This window comes from Cupressus sempervirens, chromosome 11, assembly GCF_028749045.1.
Source record: "Cupressus sempervirens isolate cs-2001-9-10 chromosome 11, ASM2874904v1, whole genome shotgun sequence".
NCBI classification, from domain to species: Eukaryota; Viridiplantae; Streptophyta; class Pinopsida; order Cupressales; family Cupressaceae; genus Cupressus; species Cupressus sempervirens.
Genome location: NC_143128.1, coordinates 613,955,286 through 613,967,782, shown reverse-complemented (window position 1 = coordinate 613,967,782; position 12,497 = coordinate 613,955,286). Strand labels below are relative to the sequence as shown.

At 32.6% G+C, this 12,497-nt stretch overlaps 1 pseudogene across 1 annotated transcript; it reads left to right on the top strand.

Moving 5' to 3' along the window:
• Positions 1-4,610: 4,610 nt before the first annotated feature.
• Positions 4,611-8,356, top strand: LOC149531190 (cysteine-rich receptor-like protein kinase 8; annotated as a pseudogene). Its single transcript, XR_016358872.1, has 7 exons — positions 4,611-5,674; positions 5,908-6,042; positions 6,226-6,365; positions 7,095-7,305; positions 7,437-7,671; positions 7,823-7,973; positions 8,060-8,356. The product of XR_016358872.1 is annotated as a cysteine-rich receptor-like protein kinase 8 (transcript).
• The last annotated feature ends 4,141 nt before the right edge of the window (positions 8,357-12,497 follow it).

The window sequence follows — 12,497 nt, the reverse complement described above, 5'->3', positions numbered from 1 at the left end:
TCATCACCATTGAACTCTTCATATTTTGAGAACTAGTTTCGATGAGAGGTCATGTGAAAAGATGCACCCAAGTCAACCAACCACACATCATCAGATGGATGGGTCACCAAAGCTATGATGAATGCATCGCCATCTTCTTGAGATCTTTTTGAAGCTGAATTTGAACCTTTCTTCTTCTTCTTCGGCTCTTTGCAGTCTTTACGAAAGTGCCCAGCTTTATCACAATTCCAACATTTTGCCTTGGACTTATTGGAAGTCTTTGACTTGCCATGGGATTTGGATCTACCCTTATTGTCAGACTTATTGTCATTTTTCTTCCCTCTTTCTGTGGATCTCCCATGAATAGCAAGGGCTTCTTTTTCTGAAATGGAAGCCTTTCTCCGCATCTCCTCTGATAGTAGTGAAGACACCACATCATCCATTTTGAAAGTGAATAACATGCTTCCGAGAGCCATCACAACATGGTCCCATGAATCCAGTAAAGAACACAAAAGTGTGTAGCAACGATCTTCCTCCTCTAACTTGATACCAGCTGATGTCAACTGTGCAGCTAGCAAATGAAATGCATTTAAATGATCTGTTAAGGATCCACCTTCCTCCATTCGTAGAGAGTACAACTTCTTCCTTAGGAACAACTTGTTCACCAAAGATTTGGCCTGATACACGGCCCCAAGTCTTTCCCACAAACTATATGTAGTTTTCTCATCTAGAACATTAAGAAGAATTGCATCGATTAAACAGAGTCTTATGAGACCCTTAGCTTTATGGTCTTTGATATCTTGATATGCTTGAGCTATAGTTTTTGGTCTTGTAGCACTTGAAATCACTTCCCATAGGTCACAATCTTCCAACATGTCTTCCATCTTTTGATTTCACAACTCAAAATTAGTGCCATTAAATTTCTCCACCTCCATTCTTCCATATGATGAACTTGCCATCTCAATCTGCAAATAAGATTCAACATGCTCTGCACAAAACTCCCACTCAACTTGAGATTAGCTAAAAAAACCCTACCCAACTACTAGGATCAAAAGTTGATCAGGCTCTGATACCACTTGTAAGGAAACTCGGTGCAGAAACAACTTCCTACACTAATCTCTTAAGAGAAGTATGGTGCAAATCCTATTAAAATCTTTTACACTTACAGATTCAATATCATGTAAACAACAATATTTCAGCCAACCAAGCATAAAGAAAATAGACAGAGAAAGAAACACATAACAAAAAGATTTGTCGGTGGGGAAAAACCTTTTGGTAAAACAACCCCACCCCTCCAGAACCTGCACAATGTATTATCTTCAACACAAGGTTACAATGCACTTGCAATGCAAGTTTAATAGCGACAACAGAAGACTCCAGTAGAAGCTCACAGTACCAACAATACACATTTTTGCATCCCTTCTCTTCACAACCCTAAAAATGCTTATAACATGCACTTCACTTTAGGGCTACTCGCAAAGGTAATTGTATTAGGGTTTTACCATTCTCCAAGAAAATAGGAACCCTAAATTTTTTTGTGGGGTAGAGTGTATAGTACTCAAATTTATCAGTTGCCACATGTCTTCACCTATCATTGAATCTTCCTGACATAGCTCTTACGTGTCATAGGAATCTGCCATAACCATTTTAGTGATGATCTCCTTATACCCAATTCAAGATACCGACACATCAACATTATTTGCAAGAAATACATTTTACAAAACAAATAATAAGAATAGGAATTATCCAAGGTTGAGACACCTTATTCCTAAAAATATGCATATGAAATTCTAATTAATCTTCTGCCACAACTAACATTCACAAACTAAGTGTACTTGAATCTGCATATCAAAATCTGAACTTGAACCTGATTCTAAAAAAAACCTTGAATTTGAACTCTGAAGCATGTGTGTTCAAATCTTGAGCTTGAACTAAACTTGGCATTTGAACTTCTTGAGCATTTGAGCTTTGAATTGAAACTAAATTTTAGTATTGAATCGGGGCTTGCATATTGAATTCTAAAGCTTGTATTTTGAGCTTGGGCATATACTTTGATTCTCTCTGTCCAGCTTTGAACTCTGGACTATCACTTCAAATCAATACCATTGAACTTGCATATCAAGCCTTCAACTGTACTTTTGAATTTAAATCCTTGAACTTTGAATCACTAAGTTTGAATAGATTATTCGTGCTCGTGAACCTAAATTCGAACCTCAAACTAGAACTTCAACCTCGAACTAAAACTCAAGCCTCAAACTAGAACTTGAACCTAAAGGTTCAAAGTTCAAGTTCGACACAAAATCATGATGTTGTCTCTTTCACAAATTAACTTTTACAAAGGCATCATTAGTAGCAAAAACTAACGAGAAACTAAAACAATTTAAGAATCCTTTTCCCACCAACCCAATTTTCCAAGTTTAAAACTCTATTGCTAAAAACATGCTTACAAATACCATCTGACATTTCATGTGAGGCTCTGTGTTACTTATTATCAAGCTCAATGAATCTATTATAGTTTTGGTATAAAAAATTAATATTTTTCCAAGACAATAAGTTTATACAACTTGCCAAACTTTAACTTTGAAATAATGTTCTTAGTTGATGAGTTTTTTGCCACAAATTTCATTCTCAATCTAGCATAGATAAGATGCTATTTTTTAAGAGTTACATTATCAAAGGTGGCAAAAAATTTGAAATAATTCATAATAATTTTGAGGATATAATAGATCGAATATTCTAGCAAGATTCTTGTAAGACCAACCTAGGTATGAAAAAATCTACTAATATACTTAGTAGGTTCAAATTTGAGATTATATATATATATATATATATATATATATATATATATATATATATATATATATATATATATATATATATATATATATATATATATATATATATATATATATATATATATATATAGATAAAGAGAGAGAGAGAGAGAGAGAGAGAGAGAGAGAGAGAGTTATAATATCCCTTGTCAAAAACTTGGGTCCCTTTGAGGGGACATTGATCAAATATTCTTTAGTAAAAATGTGAGTAATAATTAGCCACATATTATTGTGCTAATTGAGACACAACCTTTCATTTTATATATAATAGATACCTATTGGTGAACTATGATCACACTGGGTCTAAAGGAGAAAATCATACCTATAACGTATCCTAATAAATCTCGAGTACATTCATCCATGAAGGAATCTAGACTAGAAACCTCAATACTATCTTCTAGTGCTTTGAGAAAAGAGGACACAAATTAGCTAGAAGAACTATCATTCTTCCAACAAGTTTATTAACCTAAAATGTAGGGTCCACCTAGCCAAAGAATGTTTTAGATTTTGATAGGTCTCAATCTACATCTAAACAATGCTCCAACATCATTTTAGAGAGGATATGGTCAATTTTTTTAGGTGAAGAAGCAAGTTTCAAGGTTGTTTTTTTCTCTACCATATATTGAGCACATTCCCTCAAGTGCTCCTTACAAGCAACAACACTAGAAACAATAATGGGAAGACTGAGAGTCACAACTTAGAATCCACCTTTTACAATGAGACACATACAACCAATGGAAGACCAAAAATCACAACTTAGAATCCTTCTTGGGATTTGAACTAGGGTCTCAAGAGTGAGAACTCATTGCTTCAACCAACTAGGCTAAACCCCTTGGATTTAATTAATTATATTCGAATAATAAGTTATTGAATTATTGTGAATAATTGTGAGCAAAATAAATAAATCAGATAAAATAAGAATAATTATTTAATCAAATTTATTTTAATTAAGTAGATAAAATTATGTAACACGAGTTATTTTAGAAAATATATACAATTAGATATTGAAATGAGATTAATGATATAAAAATAAATTTTATATTATATTTTATTCTTATTATTGTCTAAATAAACAACATTGTAAAATTTAATTGATACACAATTTGAATAAAATATATGATAAATGACTAAATAAATAAATGAGCTTATTAGATGGTCAATAAACACATGTAAAAAATAATTCTATATAAAACCATCTAACTTAATCAAGTTTCACATATGAATAATGTCTAGGCATAAACGAAAAGAAAGATTTTGAAAGTGCTGAACCCATGTAGAAATGGGAACAAAGACATTCACATGATAATCCTAAATCTATAGGAATGAAGACTTTGACCAGGAAAAAAGTGAGACGTTTACAACTTGTGTTCAACTATAACTTCCTTTTGGGGATCCATGTATTTGTGGCGAGGAACATGCCATGTGGCCAACACTTAGAGAACGAAAGTGGCATTCAAGATAAAGCAAACGATAAGATAAACTTATGCAAACGTGTTTACAACGACAGTCTGAAAACAACAACCATGATGTAAGTAGGCTAACCTACTTTGTTCCTCAATTTCCAGTATTAGTCCAAAAGTTTTGGAAAGATAAAGCAAACATTTCCACTCAAATTGACAAACCAAGCATGACTTATTGTGGGGCGATGATTCCATGGTCAAAAAATTTGTTAAAGATGGTCTTTAAACAATAGTGTTTTCCTATTGAGATTACAACGAAAGGGATTGGAAGAGTGCTGTGACACGCAATAAGCTTTGACTAACAGTATTAAAAGACTTCAAGGAGATCTCTTCGCTCACAAAGCATTTGTTAAAACAGCATTAAGCATTCAACACACCCTCCTGAACACCATCGAACGCGTTTGGTGCTTTGACTGAGAAAAACTAAGGCAAAACATATTTAGAATTAAATCATCATGTTGTTTGTGATCACAATTAGAATGCAACTTTGGCAAAACTTAAGGTGGGAATCAATGTGTGGACGTACCAAACTCCGAGGGGTCCAACAGACGAGTAAAATTTGAACACAACAACGAAGTCTCACTAGAAATTTCTTTAAATACCCTTGTTGCTGAAAGAATTCTAACGAAGAAGACAACATGATTATCCCCTACAAAGAAAACTACCAACAATTGTTCACTCTTCTGTTCTTATCATTCATGTTTCCCAACTCAGCTATACATATGTATATGTGCAATAACAATACCAATACCAGCGCTAAATTTGAGAGTAATTTGAACACAGTTCTTGATAATCTTGTGAACAATACCTCATCAAGAAATGGTTTCATCAGTACCCATGTCTCTGGACAAACTCCAGATGAAGTCTATGGTCTACTCCAATGTTGGAGGGATGCAACGGTGGAAGAATGCTTCACCTGTTCACAAGAAGCAAATTTCAGCATTCGACACAACTGCTCGAATGCCAATGGAGGTCGAGCTTGGCTGCCCAAGTGCTTCTTGCGCTACGAGAATTATTCTTTCTTTGGAATACTTGATACTATGACAAAGACTGCTCACACGAATGAGCATGTAACAAATGATCCTGATGGGTTTAGTTCTGCTGTTAGGGCACTTTTCAGAAATCTATCAAATGAAGCCCTTCGATCTCCTTCTCGCCATTCTTCTGGATCAACAACTACTTCAACATTTTTAACCATTTACAGTCAGGTTCAATGTTGGAGTGACTTAACTTCTGTTAAGGATTGCAAAACATGCTTAGAAAATGTGATTGGTGACTTGCTGGATGCCACGGCCAATGGGACTTGTCAAGGAGGAATGACTGGTTCAGGAAGTTGCTTTGCTCGCTACGAAATCTACCCATTCGTTAATCCTTCTTCCACGCCGATTCAGCAAACACCAAGTAATATATGCATACCATTTTCCCTTTAATTTAGTTATGAATATGGTGGCCATATTTAATGGTACTCAAAACAATAGATACCCAAAATGAAACAAAAAGTATTGTGATTATTATAGCCGTCCTAATTTCTGTGACTAGTTCATTTTTGCCTTATTCTTGGTTTATATTTCTCTGCGAAGTTAGATTACCTGGCACATCACTTGACTGAGCACTTACCTTAATCTCCTCCACAGAAAGGTCTTCAGATGAAATTGGTATGGCTTTGGGTATTGTTGGCGGTTTACTTGTAATGTTTCTGTTGTTCCTGTTTGCAATCAGAAGAAAATTAAAGTCTGTGGTATTGTGGAAGCCAGCCTTCTTAAGGAAAGGTGACAATATAATGATTTTGTTTAATACTTTTACTGGCAAACAAAATTCTATTAGTCAAGGGATTTTTTTCTATATTAGAACATAAACATTTACCACCATCAAGTGTTTGTTAGAGAATAGTGTTTCTGCTTATGATTAAATGTGAAGGCGTGATTTTTGTCTCATTTGCATGGCTTATCCAGATAATCTTGATACGGTGTCAGCCTCAACAATCGGCCAAGAGCATGAAATATTGTTTAACTTGGAAAATATCAAGTCTGCAACTAGAAACTTTCACGGTGATAACAAACTTGGAGAGGGGGGTTTTGGGTCTGTATACAAGGTGCAATAACCCTAACTTGTTAGAATTTGTAATTGCTTACAACCATATCAATGAGATCGTTAAATGGGTTTTCTACTTATTTATTTTGGTACAGATTTTGTTAGTTTTCAAATTGATTATTTTTTTCAACAACAGGAAAAGTCTCTAGAAACTAGAGGCAGTTGTAATAATCTATGTGAAAAATGAAACATTAGAAAAGTTTCTGTTATTCTATCAAACTAACCATGTTTTCTTCTTCTGGACAACAAGATTTAATATGCTATCAAAACGAACATGGTTACTTATTCATTCCTCGCTTCTGTTTTATTATTAGTTCATTTTGGTTTAATTAATACTTATTCATTCCTCGCTTCTGTTTTATTATTAGTTCATTTTGGTTTAATTAATACGCCCCTTAGCAGTGATTTACACATCATTCACAAGAGGATGAAATGAATGTAATAGTCTCCAAACGGGGAATTTAACTTTATTTAACTTTTCAGCACATATATGTCCAATAAATTCAGAAATTTCTGCAGAGAAATACTTTTTTCTTATCTAAACTCTCGTTGTAAATATGTTTGTTCAACTATTTATACATACGTATTATCTAGTAAAATTTGTATAGATTCTCTAGTGTGTAACATAGGGCCCAGTGTAACTTGTTTTAAGAAGCATTCTGCTCACTTCAGTGCTCGTGACATAACAGTGGTATTTATGGTGAGCTATGTATGTTTTGTTATATGTCAGGGCACAACGTCAGATGGAAAACAAATAGCAGTAAAGAAACTTTCTATACGGTCATCGCAAGGGAAAAAGGAGTTCTTAAATGAGGTTAAATTGGTGGCTAGAATTCAGCATCGAAATCTTGTAAAGTTACTTGGGTGTTGCACAGAGCAATCAGAACAGTTGCTTGTTTACGAGTTCTTGGCTAACAATAGCCTTGACAAGATACTGTTTCGTGAGTGTATTCCATCTAAAACTAAAACATATGACTGAGATTATTACAATGTTAGTTCTAGTTTACGCTAAGTGAAAGCCAAAAAGAATTTGAACTAGTTGAGGATAATCTATTTGAGTGGATGGCCACAGATCCAGAACGGAGCAAAGAGCTTGACTGGCCAAAACGTTTTAACATCATACATGGAGTAGCTCGTGGGCTTCTATACTTGCATGAAGATTCTCAGATGCGGATCATTCATCGGGATATTAAAGCAAGCAATATTTTGCTTGATGATAAAATGGAGCCAAAGATATCAGATTTTGGCTTAGCTAGGTTGATTTCTCAAGATGAGAGTCATGTTGATACAAGAGTTGCAGGAACATAGTAAGAAAAGATACAAGCTTATTGAATCAATAATTACATTAATTTAGTTTTAGAATTCTTTTTTAAAGAATGAGAAATATTTAGAAGGTTAAAAAGTATGAATTTTATTCGTACATATTTTAGTTTAATATTTACTTAAATGATTATGCAGTGGTTATATAGCACCAGAGTATGCTATGTTGGGCCACCTATCAACAAAAGTCGATGTGTATAGTTTTGGTATTGTTATTTTAGAAATTTTATGTGGAAGAAAGAATGCTGATAATACATTATCTCCAAATTTTCAGAGCCTCCTCCAAAAGGTATGACAAAAAGAAAGACATGTTATTTTATTTATTTTTTATTTTTTATATTTATAAAGATGGGTGTACATCATCTTATGATGCAGGTGTGGAGTTTTTATAATATCATGGGAAATATTGTGGATGTGATCGATCATGCAATACTAGATAGTTTTTGTAGCAAGCAAGTTTCAAGATGCATTCATGTGGCTCTTTTGTGTACACAAGAAGATGCCTCACTTCGTCCATCCATGCCCATTGTATTTACAATGCTTTCAAACCTTGACGTGACAAATTTTCTAGATCCTTCAGTGCATGCTTATTCTAATGTTGACCATGAACATCTTCTATTACATAAATTACAATCAACATCTATAGGTACTAGAACAATTTCCCACATTCCATTTGTCTCTAATTCAACTTGTCCCTCTATTAATGATGCATCAATGTCAGCTTTAAGTTCTAGATAATTCCACTTGATAATGTATAATAATAAGCTTGTAAATCTTGTTCCTTAACTTTATATACAAACCTAATTCTTTGGTAATGAGTTAAGATACTTTTTGTTAATATGAAATTATATAAAATATATGTTGTTACACATTAAGCATGTTGCAAAGATATTTTGTTTGATGGTAAAATTCATGTTGCACGCACCTTGATGATGTTGAGTTCAACTATTCTTCAATACAAAAAGGCAAACATCAAGCATTCACATTTTCTATTTTATTTTTTTCATTCCAATAAAAAATGGAAGCATTTAAAATAAAATTGAATTTTTTCATATTTATTTAAATGGATAAATTTTATTATACACTAAATAAGACAACAATTTATTACTTTTATTTTTGGCGTTTATGTTTTCATTGATGCAAAACTTGTTGGAAGGATAAAGTGTTGATGACACATTCAAGGAATGATTCGAGAAAGATTTGTTTGTACATTTTTGTGTTGGTCCAATTTTAATGTTGTTTATTATCTAAATGAGTCCAAACTTGCTAGTTATGTACGAATATTATGAATCATAGTTGAAGTATCTTTTGTAGACATGACTCAAAATATGTCATGTATGTTATACACTTACAAATCCCTTGGTCCAAAATATGTTCATGTAATGATAAGAAGCCTAGTTGTGTTCAAAATACCACTAAAATGGTGATGAGGAGTCACTATTTATATTTTCCTCTAGTGATGATATTGTTGACCTCCTTGCTTATGTGGTACAATCTAGTGTTTTCACTTTATATATAGTGTTGGCTTGATAACAATGATTGAGATGTATGGAATCTATATATAAATTTTCTAGAACATGTGTATGTGTAGAATCATGGTATGCCAAAAAATAGCCATGATAGAAAATATGTTTTCTCTTTTTCCAAACACACTAAAATATTCTTTGACATTTTATTGGTCAGAAAAAAATTGAATTTGGTTTGGTAATACCAGACTATATCAAATACTTGTTATTATTAGGTTTATGATCCAAATCAGATATTCATTCTAAATTAGATATCTGATCCAAATCAGATATCTCTTCTAAATTGGATATCTATAATGAACAAAATATAGAAAATTTAGTAAAAAGGGCGTGACTTTTGCATTTCTTATCAAAATTTTGATTTTTTTTATAAGCATTGGAAAACTTATTAGGAGAGCTACAATATAGATAAGGTAGTTTTATTAGATTATACACAAAAAATTAACTATAATCATTTGAACTAAATCATCCAAAATCATTCTTTTATAGTTAAATTTTCCTCCTAAAAGAATTGATGCAGTTAAAAATTAGTAAATAAGGAAAAAGATAGATTTTGGGTACTAATGCTCAAATAAAAATAATAATAAATCGTCATATAGGGTTTCCTTGTGTTTAATTATTTGTACACAATTTCCTAAGATCTATGAAAAATGCTTCTCTATACCTTCCTTCCACAATATCTCTTCTCTCTATTTATGTCCCTCTCTTTAGCTCCCTTTCCTAGTACCTATTTTTTACATGTCTCTATTATCTCATTTCTATCTCACTCTTTCCCCCAGTATATCTATCTACCTATAGATATATTTTCATGTCTAGGTAAGTACACTAAGATGGTGAAAAAAATGGGGTATAAGTGGACACGTTTTATTCTAAAATTAGGAAAACTTGAACATGGAATAGACATTTGAGTGTTGTCCACTCAAAATGAAAAGATGTACATAAAAGATAAAAATTATATAGTACTATAAATGTATTTTCTGAATTAGTACAGTTTATTAAAAATGGATATTTTTAAGTGGGTAAAACCCTATGGGCACAAAACAAAATTCCTAATTATTTTAGATAAACATAACATAATTGTTCTCATGTGCCACACAAAATCTACATAGTTTGCAAACCCCTTTGGTAGGATGATAGGTAAGAGTAATGTCTAGAATTTGTGTATTTTGTTGTAATTTTTTATGACTATTTTTTAATGATTTTTTTGTAGTGACTGCATCCTAGAATTTTGGTATCTTCTGATACGCTGGTCATGACTTGCATCAAAACAATAAAAATCAATTTTTTTTGTGTGTATAACCAAATGTAGAACAATTATATGTAATTTATTTTGAATTTGGTTAAGTATATCAATAGTTTTTGTAAATAAGGTAGGCATATGTTAGTGAGGATTGTCAACATAGTAGTAAAAATAATTAAATCTTAAAATGATAATATTGTCCATAAATAGAAAAAAAAATGTGGTTAGAAAAAGAAGAATATGTTTGAGATTATGGTGGTGATTTACGAGATCCACAGTTCACCATTTGCACACCCGATGAAGAAAAAAATGAGAATTCATCTTAGAAGATGAAGAATGTCTAAATGAACAAAAATGGAAGAAAAATAGGCTCCTAGGTCTTTTAATCATTTCCCTAGGCTATTATCAAGACATAAACCAATCAAGTCTAAGATTCAAATTACACAACCAAGTTATGAAAAGAAAAGAAAAGAACTACCTTCATAATGTGACCAGGTCACACAGAGCCTAATTTTACATCTCCAAAACTTCATCATGTTATGAAGAAGTAAAAATAGGCTTTACTCTAGATTAAATAAATCTATGGATGAGCTCTACAACATGTTATAAGTATGGTTTAAAGAAGGTAGTCCTTATTTCCAAAACATGTAACAAATAAGTAAATAAGAATGCTAACATATTTTGAAATTGAACTCTCTCTCTCTCTCTCTCTCTCTCTCTCTCTCACACACACACACACACACACACACACACACACACAGACACACACACACACACACACACACACACACACACACACACACACACACACACACACACACATGTTAGTAGTATTATTTACCTATTTGTTGTATTTTTTGGAAATAATGACAACCTACTTTAGACCATTCTTGATTCGAATTCATGAGTAAGAAAATTTTAATTTCCTAGTATTGTTTTAGTTTTCATATGTTCAAGAGCTTTTCACTATCTTTTCAATATATTTTGAATGGAGTCAATCAGATTTTGAATGTGAAATTTATGGCTTCTAAAGTAGAGCCTAATTTTATTTATTCATAACCTAATTGAGTTTTGAAGAATTAAATTTTTTTCTCCATAACCTAGTTGACTTTTGATGAAGTTTTTGGTCCTTGGAACTTGGTTAGGTTTCAAAACCTAATTAGGTTTTTAGCACAATACACTTCAAAATATTTTATTCTAGGCTTGATTACCAAGCCTAATCCTATTTTTAATTCTTTCATAACTAGGATAGCTAGTAAATTTTTAAATTTTTTTTATGTGTCCACTTTTTTGTCCACCATCTTGGTCCACTTACTCCTCTATGCATATTTAATTTTCTTTTAAAATCTCTTCTTTTCTTAATCAATTCCTTGACATATCATAATAAATTAATTAGCTAAATGGGGGAAGTGATATAGTGGGGAGAAATAGGTGGGATTGATAGATAAAGGATAAATGATAAAGGGAGAAGGGTCATGGGGGAGACATGAGGTATAAATAAAGAGAAAATGATGATAGGGAGATAGATGAGGTGGAGAGAGATAAATAATATTATGGGCAATGGGTGAAGATGGTAATAGGGGATGATAGAGAGAGGTGATGGTGGGGGAAGGGATGGGAGATAGTAAGATATAGTGGGTACTTAGGGAGAGAGATGAGATAGAGATGGTCCTAGGATGTCATAAGGAGTCCTTGGTACCTTAAGTGATCTAGAGGGACCAAATATGTATTAATGGGTCCTCAGATATTTAATGGGTCATGGGATATATTGGTGGGTCTTAGGATAAATTAATAGGCTTAGGAGATCCTACAATATAATAATAGCTATGAATTGATTCCTAGGACACATTGATGTATCAAAAATCATCCTAAGATCATACATTAAGGGATCATAAGATATCTTAAGTGGTCCTAGGTATCTTAAGGGGTCCTAAAGGATCATAAGGTATCATAAAGAGTCCAAAAACTCCTTGCGTTCTCTTATGAAGCTCTTAATACCCCTTAGCATAAACTAAGTTATGGAAGTATGTCCTAAACGGTCTTAGGT